This window comes from Sceloporus occidentalis, unplaced genomic scaffold (genome assembly GCF_023333645.1).
Source record: "Sceloporus occidentalis isolate IW3139 unplaced genomic scaffold, rSceOcc1.0.p SCAF_38, whole genome shotgun sequence".
In the NCBI taxonomy this organism is placed as follows: Eukaryota; Metazoa; Chordata; class Lepidosauria; order Squamata; family Phrynosomatidae; genus Sceloporus; species Sceloporus occidentalis.
In genome coordinates, this window is record NW_028317018.1 from 6248547 (window position 1) to 6263758 (window position 15212).

At 44.5% G+C, this 15212-nt stretch overlaps 1 non-coding gene across 1 annotated transcript; it reads right to left on the minus strand.

Annotated features, from left to right (window-relative positions):
• Positions 1-7389: 7389 nt before the first annotated feature.
• Positions 7390-7519, minus strand: LOC149290673 (small nucleolar RNA SNORA35). The gene has a single exon (XR_016272739.1). It is a non-coding gene; the product is annotated as a small nucleolar RNA SNORA35 (small nucleolar RNA).
• Positions 7520-15212: the final 7693 nt, after the last annotated feature.

Below are 15212 nucleotides of genomic sequence, written 5' to 3' on the forward strand. Positions count from 1 at the left end.
GCCCAAACCATGCAACAGCACATGCATTAGGCACTATGTATTACGCTAGGTAGCATTCTTCCGGAATCCGCCAAGCCCAGATTAGTCCATCAGACTCCAAGATAGTGAAGCATGATTCATGACTGCAGAAAACTAAATTCCAATGCTTCAGAGCCGAGTGGAGGTGTGCTCTACAACACTCCAGCCGACGCTTCAGATTGTTTGCAGTTGCCCAGCCCTGGAAACTCATTTCATGAAGCTACAGATGCACAGTACTTGTGCTGATGTTGCTTCCAGAGGCAGTTTGGAACTCTGTAGCCCTGCTCTGCATGGTCTACCACTTTGTGGCTAAACTGTTGTTTTCCCTAAACGCTTACACTTCACATTAATAGCTAATCAAGCAAGGTAGAAAACTGACTTGTGGCAAAGGTAGCTGCTTATGACAGTGTCACGTTTAATGTCCCTGAACTCTTCAGTACCATCCATTGCATTGCCAATGTTTGTCTATAGTGATGCTATGCCTATGTGCTTGATTTGATATACCTGTTAGCAATGGGTGTGGCCAGGGCTGGTGCAAGGATTTTTGCCACCCTAGGCAAAACATAATCCCCTCCTGCAGGGCAGGAGCATAATTACAATAAGGGGCGCCGCGCAAGCGTGCTGTGGCGCTCCCATAAGGTCCTCCTAACTGGCTGACTCGCTCCCACTACTCCCCATAGTGACCGTGAGCCACGTTTGCTGAATGACCGCGGCCACGCTTCTAATGAATGACCGCGGGCGGCGGTTCGGTGTGGCTGAAACACCTGAAATCAATAATTAGAAGGGGCATCCATATACTTAAAGTCATATAGTGTATGTTCAACGTTCCTACAAACTCCCAGTTCAGTGCATTTGACTGTGGGGATTATGAGGCTTATTTACATAAATGTGAGTTTCTCCTCACTGACTGCCCAAGCGTTATGAAATGCAGAGCTAAAATGACTCTATTCACATGAAAAACATCCAGCAGCTTGCCCTTTGCATTTCCATAATAAATGTGACATATTCATCTCTCTTACAAACTCAAATCTGAGTAGCATCACTCAAAATAGGACTCAGACAAAAATAGATTAGTGCAAATTATATAACTGACAGAAAAGTATGTTTTCTTTCATCTCCAAATGCATCAGTCCTGACTTATTTTCATTCATTTCATATAAATTCCTTACGGCTAGAAACAAATAGATTTGTATTAATTTCCTCCAGCAGCACTAATATTCTAAATGTTGATATATCTGTGGAATAATAATCTTTTACGTATAATCCCCCCAGGTCTTTGTATTGTATACACTACTACCTGGCTCCATGAATGTAAGAACACCATCTGGTCGTTGACTCCCAGTGGTATGGACTTCCTCTTCCTCCAGCTGGTAACTGTCAAAACTGAAGCTTGTGACCACATTAACTTCTGGAGTCAGAGCTGGGCTTAGTCCTTTGCCACTGTTTCTTCTAACAGAGGGCATTGCCATCTCTTTGGATTCAATAAGATGACCCCTGCAAATGAAGCAGACCAATGATTCATTACAGATATTTCTCTTGGTATAGTTATCGATTCATTGAAATTATATTATTTACAAAATTAATTTATTTCTTGTAAATACTATTTATTTTTCTCAAGTCATAATATTGCAATTTGGCACAATGTTACATTTTGTTTTTTTTCACTGGTCCTCTGAGGATGCTTCGGATGCTAGAGACAATCAGGAGCAGCTGAAGTTGGATCCCCAAACTTGATGGCTCCTGAAGTGCCATCAGAATAGACTGGGTAACAGGCAACTGTAAGCAAGCTGCCCATCTTATGCACCAATGGCTATTATGTTAGGACACAGCAACCAAAATGCAACATTTATCCCATTTATCAACATAGATAGATGACACATTTTAACAACTGTTAAGGAAGCAAGACAAGATGGAGATTTGGATGTAATGTTCATCTAGGGACAAATGATTTGTCAAGTAAGCAAGTCAGCGTGGTAACGGATGTTTTCAGTAAACTAGGCAAGGATCTGAAACAGGTTTCATCCACAGTATCTTTTTCTGATGTTTTATCTTTGTATGGGCCATCCTGAATCTCAACTTACTTTGAAATCACAAGCCTCCTGAAAGCACATGTCACTTTTCATCTAGGTGCCATTTTCCATCTAAATCCATCAGTTTCCTAAGTGCCATTAAACATGAGTTTACCAATGGAATAATTCCACTGCATACTCTGTTGATTAGCAATTCTACACTCTCCTCCATGTGTCTGCAATTTTATTGCAGGGCAATTAATCAGTTAGTAAATACCTGACACGGAGCTATCCGTTATATCTCTACTGACGTTTGACAGACCTGCTGGCGTTTTGATGTTCCGTTCTAGCCACGTGAGCATACATAAACAGGGAAATAGCTGGGCCATAACCAAGCCCTTACTTGTGGGTGTCCTTAAAGTGAAGGTCCTTAAAGCTACCCCCTTTGTTTGTTCTACTCCCTTTATTCTTCACTAGCATTTCACTCCTATCACCATGATTCTCCAAGTACCATGTCCACAATCCTCTTGTTGCTTTTCTCAATTTTATCTATTGTTAACAGAATGGTGCAATCATATCCCTGTCTTCTCACATTTGCTGCCTTGGTGTCACCCTTGACTCTGACCTCTCATTCACCCCCCACATCCTGTCTGTCTCCAACAATTGCCATCTCCACCTTACAAACACTGTCCCCATTTGTCTCTTCCTAACACAAGATGCCACAAAGGCACTTGTTCATGTCCCATCTTGACTGCTAACCCTGTCTTAGCTGGTCTTCCTCATACCTATCTTGCCCCTCTACAATCCACCATGAACGCTGTTTCCAGACTTATCTTCCTCAGTCGTCACTTTACTAACACCTCTTCCCTCTGTCAGTCTCTTCACTGGCTGTCTGTGTGTTTCAGGTCCCTTTTCAAAATCCTGCCTCTTGCTTTCAAAGCTCTTTATAGCGGTTTCCATACTCACTCATCTCCAAATACACTCCTTTGTCTGATGTTTTATATGTGTATGGGAGAGAGTATGCTATACACTGTGAATAAGAGGTTTTCATTTATGACTTGGGAAATGGTGCCAAGAACAGAGATTTTACACACTAGACCTATATGGTGTATTAAGGAATTCTATAAAAAAGAGTCTAGTGAGCAGTTCAACAGTTTAATTAATGGGTATTTAAATTAGGAAGAGGACAATGGGATGCTACAGGATGACACTACTTGAGGAATACAGGTTAGCTTGACTCATGTTTACTCCAATCAAATAAATTCCGTAGAAGTTTCTGCCACGCTGATTAAAAGTAAAGTTTAAATAAATTTACAATTGCATTTTTAATGGGTGTGTGCATAAGTAGGGAGGAATTACACAGTTGTAAAGTATATGCATAAAAATCTATGAATGGGGCTAAATGAAGAATTTAAATGGAAAATTTTAAAAAACAAAAAGCAGAATAAAAGTTAACTAAACTACTGCTAAAAAATGAAGTATAATAAATCCAATACGCTAAATATAATGAAAATAATGAAAATAGTCTGTGACTCCAAATGATCCTGTATAGATATATATATATATGTTGTAAAAGAATAAAAAAGTCCTAGTAAACTAACTATTCCCACAAATATACAAACAACTAATTTAAAAGTCCAAAAAGGAATATGTAATGAAATAGTTAAAACTAATAAAAAGAGCTGTATACAGAAAAACATATTTGACAAACATGAATATGAAAATGCAGCTAATCCCTCGCCAACACTACCAATATACAGTATAATGACCAGTTATAGTAAATAAATCATAAGTTAATAAAAGTCATAAATCACTAAAGCAATAAATTTATTGGTTTATTTATGAATATATTTACACAGTACCATATGTATTTATTTATTTCCTGATGGATTGTTTTTGCTATTATGAATTGTCTTACAGAGTGTTTATCTATTTATCTACTTACTAATTAATTCATTTGGTGTTTTACTTGAATTGTAACTGCTTATTATTATTACGGATATGCATATGTAGCATTTATTTATCGATTTAGTGATTTATTCACTTATTGATTATTTCCTTGGTTTGATGAAAATATGCATTTTTATATTGTCTCCTATAGGTCTTTTATTTTTACCATAACAGAACATTTTCCCACATATAAGATAATACTGAAATACAAGAGCGTAAGCAACTACAAACATTAAAATGTGCACATGGCAGTCCTCAAATAACTTGGTATAGCTACCTGCACACCTGAGAACTTAGTACCACTGTTTAATAAGATTCAGGACACAAAAATATAGTATAACCTGCAAACCTCACATCCATGGTCTACCTTGCATTATTTAGGTTTCTGGACAGGAGATCTAGCAAGAAGTTTGTTGCAGAATTCAGTCTTAAGCGTGCTGTAGGAGGAACGTTAGATTTCATATAAACATACTAATATTCACTAGAAAGTAATGGCCAAGAAGAAACAAATGATAATACTAATATATTTGTTGAGGTTTAACAGGATTCTCAGATCACTGTGCAGCATCACTCGATTATCAGAGAAGGCAATGGGCGTGCTGTGTCCTGCAGCAACATTTTATCATCCCAATTGTTGCATATGGCAAATTGAAATCGGGTTAGCTTATCAACAAACAGTTGCCATTTGCTATGTTTACAAACAAAAAACAAATTGAAATACTGCAATTGTTTACTTTCATTTAACCCCATGAATTCCACAATTCGTTTTAGATTAAACTAGAATGTTGCGTGGGGCATTCTCTCATATAGTAAATATGTTCTTCTTCCTCTTGAAACTCACAGCCAGTAAATGCCGGGGAAACGCATCCGATTGCAGGAAAACATAAAAAGCACAGTATATGACACAGTATGTAATATTTGACCATCTAATGCTATAGGAAGTATATACAAGGGAAGGAGATGCAAACATGGAGGAAAAACAGTAAGCGCATTTGCCATAAGAGAGATACTGTTCCTACCTAGAGAGACTGCTTCCAGGAAGCGGCTCAAGGTACCATCCAACACAAATGATGGAGACTGGATAGAAAGATGGAGGCGTGAGGCAGACTATGATTTGCAGAAACAAAACCTCGGCAATGATAACGAGAGAGCTCAGCTCATTCGCGTACACCTATGCAGATCACGCTCGCTCCTCTCCCTCTTGCTTTTGTAGCCTGACAGAAGACAGCTTGGGGGTTTCCAGTCCTCGACAATCCCCTTTCACCCTCCCCCAACGCTCTGTGACTAGTGTTGTCTGTGTACCTAAACAAACAGTGCACAGCTGCCGGCCCGGAGACACTTGTTTACGGGGAGATATTGTGATGGCTGTCTTCTCATATTCAATACCCGCTAAATGCAATCCTTGAACATGCAACTAAAGGAAGTATTGAACACTCTACCCCCTGCCTCAAAGGATGCCACTAACCTCCCATGTGCTAACTGAAAGGGCAGTGCCTATCCGTCACATTAATAAACATACTAATTTGATTATTCTCTAAAGCGCCTTTATTTTATGTATTGTACTGGCCTCCAGGACACGTGAGAGAATACACTGAAAAAAGATGTCTCTACAAAAAGGTCTGTTGGTTATATGAATTCATCTGAGGGAGTACATATTACACTGAACCCCTAGCAATAGGTAGCAAAGTGACCTAACAAGATTCAGTTAAGAGTTATGCTCTATGCCATACTTCTATCCATCAACAAGTGTTCATCTTCAAATCCATCATTTGAAATGTTGAAAGAAATGTGTAGATTTACTTCACTAATTGTACGTTTTGCTATGCAACCTTGTAATATACACATACAACTCGCTCATTCTGAGCTCCAATTAATGACAAGTGTCACAAGAAGAATAGTGACATATGGATTTAAATAGACAATGTAGTATCCCCTACAGTTCCACCGTATGAATGCATAATATAGTAATTTGAAGGTATCTTAATATGCATTCTTTAACCTGTTTGGAAGAAAAGACAAACTACTTACCTTAAGGATAATATCTGTAAAATATAATAAAATACACTATAATTTCTTTTAACACAATTTAACATTTTATGTAACCAGAAAAAAGTTACACATGATATTAGTGTTCCTCTGAGTATCTCTAGCCCTGAGGTTCTTAACCTGTGGGCATACACCACACCAGGTGAGGTTTGGACAGACTCCAGGGGAGGTGCGCGTAGCCTCTCAATTATAAATTGTTTATCCAAACCCATCCTGCCTAAGCCTAAATTCTGGGCCGTTAGAACATGGGAAGGTCGGTCATAAGATTTTTCACAAGGGAGGTGTGACCAGGGCCGGCCTTTGGGGTGTGCGACCTGTGCGACCGCACAGGGCGCCACACTCCAGGGGGCGCCGCCGCCACCGTAGCGTACCGCTGCCGCCAGCAGCGTACCTAGCGGCGGGGGGGGCGAGCGGCACCCGGTGCTGCTCATCAGGGGGGCACCCGGCACCCCTCCAGAGACGGACAGTAATGTCCGCCGCTGGAGGAGCAGGCTCGCAAGGGAGCGGTATCGGAGGTCTTTAACCCCTTCGTGACAACGGCTGATTTTACTTTTTGTACCCTTCGTGACAATGGCTGTTTTATCGTTTCTGCGGTGTTTGTGTTTAGCTGTAATTTTCTCTTAACCCATTTACTAAACCCACACAAGTTATATATTGTTTTTTTCAGGACAAGAAGGGCTTTCTTCAGACACCAAATTTTTTTCATATGATGTAATTTCCTATAATAAAAATAATAAAATATGACGAAAAATTGAAAAAAAAACACATTTTCTCACTTTTATTTGAAAAATCTTTTATTCATCATAAAAAACTACTGAAAAAACCTGCTAAATAGATTCTACTATTTGTCCCGAGTTTAGAAATACCCAATGTTTTTATGTTTTTTTGCTTTCTTCTACACGTTATGGGGCAATAAGTACAAGTAGCGTTTTGCTAATTCAAAACCATTTTTCTCTGAATCTGGTAATTCTGTCTCTATGTGGTATTTGGGGCATCTTTGAAGCCAGCAAATTAAATTTACCCCACCAAACCATATATTTTTGAAAACTAGACACCCCAGGGTATTTTAGATGCTGATAGTTTAACCCTTTCCATGCACTAATCCTACCACCAACCCTTGTCAAAGTTTGGGATAGTAATTGTTTTTGGTGTTTTTTTCACATACTTTGTACTTCAGGTGTGAAATTACAGCTCCTGGTATATGTTGCTGTCACACAACACCCAGATATGTGTCCAGCAACATCTCCTGAGTACATTGATACCCCACATGCATGGGTTTGTCAGATTGTTTAGGGGCAAAAGGGCCACATTTGGAACATGAGCAATTCAAATTCAGTAGGAATTTTACATCTGGGTAAAGAAAAATGCTTGTACCCAACTATCAGTAGGGACAGGTTACAAGAAAGCCTGGCCTATCTCCAAGAAGGGATTTGATCTAGCACCTTAAGTGGTCCCTCATGCCACGGAATGGACACAGGGGTCGCTTGACAGTGCAAATAAAAACGCTTAAAAATGGTGGAGCAAATAAAAGCTAAAAAACAGTAAATGTAACAAAAAATTAAAAAAAAATACAAAAATGGAGCAGGAACAAAAAAAAAATTAAAAATGGGAAACTGTGTGATACAGCTTGAAGCAGTCACTGACACAGAGTGCAGGTTTTCCAGGGCAATCTGGACAGTAAAATGTGGTGTCCTTTCTTTGCCCCCTGCTGTAGCATACCCTGCATCTCTTTTGGGGATTCTGCTTCTTTGCTGTAGGGGGGATTTTAAAAATAAAATGGGTAGCCCCAATTCTGTTGGTTCCCATCACTACTTGGGGACCAGGTGCATCACGGTACAAGATACCTGAAATTACTTCGAGCTGAAACTGCAAAAAAGACAGCTTCAGCCCAGTGTCTGCTTTTTTGTGCAGCAAAAAAGCGTTATAGGTTGCAATTTGCATTAGATAAATTGCAACCTTCTTGTACCAGGCCTTTGTCTTCCTCATAATGAGGTAGGGCTGTAGGAGTTGATCTGACAGATCAACTCCACCCATGTGCTTGTTATAGGCCCTGATGCACACTGGCTTTGTAGTGACCCCAGCTCTGCCACGGACAGAAACCTCCACGGTTCTCTCATCGTGGATGGTGCTCAGCATGCACACCTCTTTTCTGTCCCTGAACTTCAATGCCAAAAGCTCCTCTTGGCGTAGAGCTGAGGTCTCCCCCTTTCCTAGCCGGGTTCGTACAATACAGCAGCTTGAACAAAGGGACGCTTGTATAGAAGTTATCTACATACAAGTGGTAGCCTTTGTTCATAAGGGGGAATATTAGGTCCCAAACAATCTTGGCACTGGTGCCCAGATGATCTGGGCAACCTGGAGGGTCAAGGTAGCTATCCTTACCCTCGTATACCCGGAAGGCATGAGTATATCCTGTCTCGCTCTCGCAGAGCTTATACACCTTCACTCCATACCTGGAGCGCTTGGAAGGAATATACTGCTTGAATCCCAACCTTCCTTTATATTTCATTAGGGATTCATCCACGCAGATATTCTTTCCAGGTGTATAAACCTCTGGAAACCTGGCAGCGAGATGGGTAATCAGGGGGCGGATTTTGTACAGCCTATCAAACTGGGGGTCCTCCTTAGGGGGGCACAGGCTGTTGTCGCTAAAATGCATGAAACGAAGAATCATTTCATACCTTTGCCTAGTTATAGTTTGGGCAAAAATGGGGGTACTAAAGATGGGGCTGGTGCTCCAGTAGGAGCGGATGGAGGGCTTTTTTATAATGCCCATTAACATTGTGAGTGCCCAGAATTTAAGAAATTCTGGCACGTCAATGGGAGTCCATGGCTGTTTTGCCCAAAAAGAATTAGGGCTAGCAGCACGGTGCTGCTGGGCATAAATGTTTGTTTGTGTGACAATGTCTCCCAATACATCGTCTCCCAAAAAAACCTGCACAAATTGCAGTGGAGTGAATCTTGTAACATCAATATTGATGCCAGGAATTCCAGAAAAAGGAGGGATAGCTGGCTTGTACCTATTAGGCGCTACCCATGCCTCTGGTGCACTGCCACGACTACGTGTGGTAGGCGTCCTAACAGCCACAGATACATCACTAGATGTATCTGTGAACTGACCAACGTCAAAATCTGACGCTGTATCAGTGGCCTCAGAATCTGTGGCCAAAAAGGCATACGCCTCCTCAGCCGTATACCGCTGCATGGTAACAATTGCAGCAAAAATAGTGGGGAAGGAAAGGGTTAATGGCTATAATAAAAAATAAAAAAAAAACCTAAAAAAAGTAAAAAAAACTAAAAAAAGTAAAAAAAACATGTAAAAAAAAAAACAACCCAAAAACAATTGCCACTATGCAAGATCACTGTTTATGCAGTGATCAATGGCAATGAAGGGGTTAATATTATATGGGTGGCTCTTATAAGAGCCTTTGGATCAATATATATATATTTTTATTAGGGAATACCTGAAATACCAGAACACACCGATCTGTCTCTCTCCCTCACTAGAAGCAAGTGAAGGAGGGGGGCAGATCCAATACTGATCAAAGGCAATGTTTAGAAAACATTGCCTTTGATTTATCAAATCATGATCACTCTTATGAGTGATCTGACCACTAGGGGTGTTATTCACTGGATGTCCATGACATCCAGCAACACCCCCCCGATGATGTCAGCAGGCTCCGCCCCCCGGCTTGATGGGCGCCGCCATCTTGAAACACCGCGTGTGTTTCGAAGACACCGGCACCGGGAAGGTAAGTTGAGCATTTAGGAAGCGATCGCGAGTCGCTTCCTTTGCTAAACAGGTGTTGCAAAGATGCCTCGATACTGAGGCATCTTAGCAACACCAGCTAAGCAAAGGAAGCGACTCGCGATCGCTTCCTAAACCCGTTTTTCGGCGGCGGGCGCCGCCATGTTTGAAAGACGTGCTGTGAGGATCGTCTTACCAGAAGGAATCCGGGATGCAGGAAAGGAACACGCTTGCTCAGTACAGGACACGCACAAGGGGCCTGAGGTGGATAACAGGGCACTTGGCGGTGTTGCTGTAAGCACGGGTGATCAGGACAGCGCCGTTAAGCAGACCAGGGTCAGGATACCGGAGGTTCTCAGAGTCGTTAGGAAAGCCAGGGTCAGGATACCAGAAATACACAGGAGCCGAATGGAAAGCCGAGGTCAGGATGCCAGAGATACACAAGTCGTAAGAATAGCCAGGGTCAGGATTCCAGAAGTTCACGATAGCCGTTGAGCAGACCAGGGTCAGGATACCAGCAATAGTAACAAGATACAGGGAAAATACGAGGGGCTCAAAAGGTACGGAAGCACCAGTACAACTGAGCACTGGTGGATAGGTTTGAGAAGTTTAAATAGCCCGGGGGGGCGTTCCCCGGCTTCCCTGACGTAACCCTGCCCACCGTCGCCATAGCGACGCAGCGGAATCCAGGCGGCGGTCAGCCGCATAAATATTCATGAAGCGGCCGCGCGTGCGAGCGGCTGCTTCATGTAGCAGGGAACGGTGCCGGCGTTTCTGCCGGGAGGATGGAGAGGAACTTCCCCGCGTCTGCCAGGTAAGTGCCTTACAGGATCCCCCCGCAAGATGCGACCTCTGGGGGCGTGGAGAACCCGGCTTGAGAGGATGCAGCTTGTGGAATCTGCGAACACAGACGGGGGCATGCACCTGATCTGCCGGTTCCCAGGTTCTTTCTTCTGGGCTATACCCCTTCCAGTGTATCAGGTATTCCAAGTGTCCACGATGGATCCTGGAGTCAACAATCTTTTGTACCACATATTCCTCCACCCCATTGATGACAACAGGAGCAGGTGGAGGAGGTACACGGCCAGGAAAGGGGTTAGCTACCCATGGCTTGACTAGAGATACGTGGAACACGGGATGAACCCGACATGTAGCGGGCAGTTTCAGCTGCACTGTTACTGGATTGATGATCCTGGTGATGACATAAGGACCGATAAACTTGGGTCCTAATTTTTTCGATGGCACCTGCAGGCGCAGGTTACTTGTGGACAACCAGACTTTGTCACCGCAATGGTAGGTTGGTGGGCTGGATCTATGACGATCTGCATATAATTTGTATGTTTTACGAGCCTTGATCAGGTTCTCTTTCAGGGTCCGAAATTGTCTGGCGAGAGCGGTGACTCGGTCCGTAATTCCAGGAACCGTAGGTCCGGTGGGTAGGCCCGGAATCATGGTAGGATGGTAGCCGTAATTAGCAAAAAATGGTGACATTTGTATGGAACGTTGTTTTTGGTTGTTGTAGGTAAACTCCGCAGAGGGGAGGAACTGGAGCCAGTCAGTCTGGAGGTGAGTGGTGTAACATCTCAAATATTGTTCCAATATTTGGTTTAAACGTTCTGTTTGACCGTTGGTTTGAGGATGGAAGGCTGTGGACAGCGTGGGACGAATGTGCAGATCTCGACAGAAGATCTTCCAGAAGCGTGATGTAAATTGTACCCCCCGGTCAGAAGTGATGGTCTGTGGTAGTCCATGGAGCCGAAAAACGGTATTCAGGAACAAGGTGGCTGTGGTCGCTGCTGAGGGAATACCAATGGTGGGAATAAAATGTGCCATCTTAGTAAATCTGTCTACCACCACCATTATTGTGTCGTGTTTCTTTGAGGGTGGTAGATCCACAATAAAGTCCATAGAAATTTTCGACCAGGGGGCCGATGGGATAGGTAACGGGCGGAGGAGGCCTACCGGTTTTTTGCGTGTGGTCTTGGTTCGGGCACAGGTGGTACACGAGCGGACAAACGAGGTAACGTCTCGATCCAGTGAAGGCCACCAAAAATGACGTCGGACGAGATCTAGGGTCTTCTTAATGCCCCCATGTCCAGAAAGGAGGGAGTCATGACAGGTTTGTAATACCCTTAGACGGGCCGGTCGTGGTACAAATATCATGTTACGGTAGTAGAGAAGGTTCCTGGTACGACGGATAGGAGGATGAGTTCTTGGTATTGGCACGCCGCGGGATGAAGTACGGATGTAGTCCATAAGGGGTGGTTGGTGAGTGAGAAACAAATTGGATGGGAGAATGGTATCGGACTGACTCTTAGGGTGATATGAAGTAACTGGTATTCGGGACAAGGCATCTGCTTTAATATTTCGGGATCCAGGGCGGTAGGTGATGTGTAAATTAAATCTTGTAAAGAAGAGAGCCCACCTTGCCTGTCTCGGGCACAACCTACGTGCAGAACGGAGATACTCGAGGTTCCGATGGTCGGTATAAACCGTCACGGGGTGTATGGTACCTTCAAGAAGATGACGCCAAGCTTCTAGTGCCTGCTTGATGGCCAACAATTCTCTATCCCCCACAACGTAGTTCATTTCCGAAGGGGTGAGTTTGCGAGAGTAATAGGCTACTGGGTGTAGACTCTGTTTTTCTCCATGTCTCTGAGATAAGATTGCCCCTACGGCTACATCCGAAGCGTCTACCTCCACATAAAAGGGTTCAGCAACGTTAGGTTGGATGAGAATAGGAGCCGTGGTAAAATACCGTTTCAAGATGTCAAATGCCTTCTGAGCGTCAGGTGACCATGCGAAATGAGAGGACTGGCGAGTAAGTCTCGTGATGGGTGCGATGACATGAGAGAAATTTCGAATGAATTTGCGATAGTAATTCGCGAAGCCGATGAAGCGTTGGATCGCTTTTTTATCAGAGGGTATCGGCCATTCCAATATTGCTGACACTTTCTTAGGATCCATTTGTAGACTCCCCGGCGTGATAATGAACCCCAGGAATTCTACAAAGAAGATTCCTGCACCGGCGGGGGAGGTAGACGGACGAATAAAACCCTTGGCTAAATTTTCTTGGATATAGTCTTTGAGGTAACGTAGTTCAGGTTCCGACAATGGAAATATTCTGCCAAAGGGAATGGGAGCTCCTGGGAGAAGATCGACAGGACAATCATAAGTCCTTTGGGGAGGAAGAGAGTCGGCTCCCTTCTTATCGAACACGTCGCTGAACTCTGCATATTGCTTGGGGAGACGTAGGACCGGAGAAGAGGATGAATCGTCAGGGAGTAGCAGGAGTGATTGGCGATTGGAGAGACAACGAGTGTGACAAAAAAAAGATTGGAAAGAGAGGGTGCCTGTGGCCCAGTTTATCGTAGGATTATGAAGCCTCAGCCAGGATAGTCCGAGAATAATTGGGAACATAGGTGATGGGATCAAGTCAAAGTTCAGATGTTCCATATGATTATTTCCCAGTAGTACCTGGAGTCGTGGTGTTTCTTGGGTGATGGGTCCAGAGGATAGCGGAGTGCCATCTACCACTTGGATATGTATTGGAGCTGCTTTGGTCAATGTTGGTATGTGCAATTGCTTAGCAAAGTCTTGATCCATAAAGCAGCTACTGGCACCGGAGTCAATGATGGCAGACACGGTAGTAGAATTACTGGTCCACTGCAGAAACAAAGTAATGGAAAGGTGAGGAGACCCGTCTCTAGGAAAGGAACTCAAGCAAACTGTAGTATGTGTGGGCTTACCCTTAGGAGGGCGTCGAGGACAGGAGTGGATCAGATGACCGGGTTCACCACAGTATAGGCACAGATTGTTTCTCCGACGACGGGTTTTCTCAGCTTCGGATAGTGGGCCGCGTGCCAATCCGATCTGCATCGGTTCTTCCGGAGGGGGCATGATCGCTGGTAACTGGAGAGGAGGAAGGGTAGGAGCCGTAGGAGCAGTATGAGCCACAGGAGGGAAGTGGCGTCTTGGGGCAGGAACGGCTGAAGCAGCGCGTTCCAGGCGTCTTTCCCGAAACCTGCGGTCAAGCTGGATAGTCAGATATATTAAATCCTCTAATGAATTGGGGATACCCACACGGGCCAGTTCATCCTTTAAGCTCTCGGATAAACCCAGACGGAATTGGTCCAGAAGTGCTGGTTCGTTCCATGTACTTTCAAAAGCCAGGCTCCGGAATTCTGTGACGTATTCCTCCACAGGCCTTTTGCCTTGGTGTAACGCACGTAAGGCTGCTTGTGCAGAGGTGGAACGAAACGGGTCATCAAACAAGGTATCCATAGCATGACTGAAATCAGCCCAGGAGTTCAGGACGGAGTTATTAGTGTGAAGCAAATGATGGGCCCACAGTTGGGGTTCACCAGAGAGCAGGGAGATCACAGTTCGTACTTTAACATGGTCAGAGGCGTACGTTCTAGGTTGTAGTGAGAACAGGATCTGGCAGGATGTCATGAATGTGCGATAACGCGTTCTGTCCCCAGAGAAACGTTCAGGTAAAGGCACCTTAGGTTCAGGAGCCGTAGCACCGATTTCCTCCATCACCGGGGGCGGAGCTGTTCCCGAAGGGGATCCCCCGGAGGCAGGTAGATTTGTCTGGAGTTCCTGAAGTTGACGCTGCATGTGTGCGTGGCTAGTTTGGAGGTCTTGAAGAGAACGAGTAAGGGAGGCAATTTGTCCCGTGAGAGCCGAGAGTGCGTCAGCAATTCCTGCGGATTCCATGTTTTAGGGCTCAGTTGTTCTGTGAGGATCGTCTTACCAGAAGGAATCCGGGATGCAGGAAAGGAACACGCTTGCTCAGTACAGGACACGCACAAGGGGCCTGAGGTGGATAACAGGGCACTTGGCGGTGTTGCTGTAAGCACGGGTGATCAGGACAGCGCCGTTAAGCAGACCAGGGTCAGGATACCGGAGGTTCTCAGAGTCGTTAGGAAAGCCAGGGTCAGGATACCAGAAATACACAGGAGCCGAATGGAAAGCCGAGGTCAGGATGCCAGAGATACACAAGTCGTAAGAATAGCCAGGGTCAGGATTCCAGAAGTTCACGATAGCCGTTGAGCAGACCAGGGTCAGGATACCAGCAATAGTAACAAGATACAGGGAAAATACGAGGGGCTCAAAAGGTACGGAAGCACCAGTACAACTGAGCACTGGTGGATAGGTTTGAGAAGTTTAAATAGCCCGGGGGGGCGTTCCCCGGCTTCCCTGACGTAACCCTGCCCACCGTCGCCATAGCGACGCAGCGGAATCCAGGCGGCGGTCAGCCGCATAAATATTCATGAAGCGGCCGCGCGTGCGAGCGGCTGCTTCATGTAGCAGGGGACGGTGCCGGCGTTTCTGCCGGGAGGATGGAGAGGAACTTCCCCGCGTCTGCCAGGTAAGTGCCTTACACGTGCAGTCTTTCAAACATGTTTTTTTTTTGCTCCTAGGAGCGATCGGGG